The following is a 1822-nucleotide window of genomic DNA, read 5'->3' on the forward strand; positions in this document are numbered from 1 at the left end:
CCCGACACGATCGCCTCAAAAACAAACGTGTTTGTTTTCAGTTTGAGGCGATCGAGTCGGGCGATCGGCCCGATCCAGCTGTAGTGGGCACCCCGTATTACACTTTTGTGGCCGTAGGGTTGGCAGCTCCGCTCTTCATGTTATTTCTTGTCTTCCCACTTTTCTGTACATGAATTTCTGTGATTCTTCTCCGGGTTCCACGTGGTCTTCCTAATACTCTTTTACCCAGTGGGTTCCAATCCAACACTTTCCTTGTTAATGTTGTTATGCATCTGCCTGATTTCCTGAGAGATAGGTAAGCCAACAACAACAACAACAGCAACAGCACCACCACCAGCAACAACAACAATAACATCATCAACAACAACAGAAACAAAATCCAGGTATCTTCTCATTACATTGTACATGTACAACAACAGCAACAACATCATCAACAACAATACCACCACCACCAACAACAACAACAACAACAACATCATCAACAGCAACAACAACATCATCAACAACAACAGAGAATCAAAATCCAGGTATCATCATCCCCATATATTGTACAACAACAACAACATCATCATTAACAACAACAACACCACCACCACCAACAACAACAACAACTACATCATCAACAACAACAGAGAAACAAAATCCAAGTATCATCCCGATATATTGTACAACAACAAAAATATCATCAACAACCACCGCCACCAACAACAACAACATCATCAACACCACCACCACCAACAACAACAACAGAGAAACAAAGTCCAGGTACCTTCTCATTACATTGTACAACAACAGCAACAACAACAACAGCAGCAGCAACAACAACAAATTATCATAAACGAACTTAGAAACAAAATCCACGTATCATCTCCATACATTGTATTTAATTACTGAAATATAGCATCCTCTTTAACATAATGGTGAACCCTAGAGTACAGGTATGAGGTGAACAGCAAAATAACATCATTCCAGAAACAATCAACCACAAAGCTACATTTACAGTAAGAGGAAAACATCACAGGATGTGCAGATTCAAGATGAACAAATATTTTCAATATCGGTAACAATATATGTGAGGCAGCGTGGTGGAATCAGGCTCTCGTCAATTTTTGGGCATGTAGAGTTATTGGCATCATCTAAAAGCTTGTTCATTTGACTTTATTTGGATGAAAAAAATATCCATTTATCTTGAATACAAGTCGAGATATTTGCAAAAGAAGGAGGTGGGAGTCACCTGTTTTCAGAGGTAAAATTAGTGAGAAAATGACCGCCAAAGATTAGTTATTTCCTTAGCTTTAAGAGTCTGTGGTAACTGAAAATTTACATTTTTTATGCATTTATTCAACGTTTTTCAGAAAAATCCACACAGAAATTGAAATTTGCGCATTAAAGGTCTTGAGCCAAAAAAACAAAATTTTATAAAAATTCACAAACCTGCGGAAAAATGCAAGTTTCTTCACTTTGATTATTTTGACGAGCGCCTGATTCCACCACGCTGCCTCACATATTTCAATCGCAATCATTTTCAGTCATCAATTAAATGTACAATATACAGCTTTTCATGTACATGTATACTCCTCTTTGTACCGTTTGACTTTGCTTTAAATGAGTTCTGATCAAGTGAACGGCGTATGTTGTCAGATCTATGTCTTCTGGACCATTTTAGAAAAAAAAAATAATGACGAAAATGTGAGGAAAGGAATATTGTTCAGGTGTTTTATCGCCCGTTTACGTAATCTAAAGCAAAATCTTTTGCGCGCGCACATACACACACACACACACACACACACACACACACACACACACACACACACACACACCA

This window comes from Aplysia californica, unplaced genomic scaffold (assembly GCF_000002075.1).
Source record: "Aplysia californica isolate F4 #8 unplaced genomic scaffold, AplCal3.0 scaffold01275, whole genome shotgun sequence".
In the NCBI taxonomy this organism is placed as follows: domain Eukaryota; kingdom Metazoa; phylum Mollusca; class Gastropoda; order Aplysiida; family Aplysiidae; genus Aplysia; species Aplysia californica.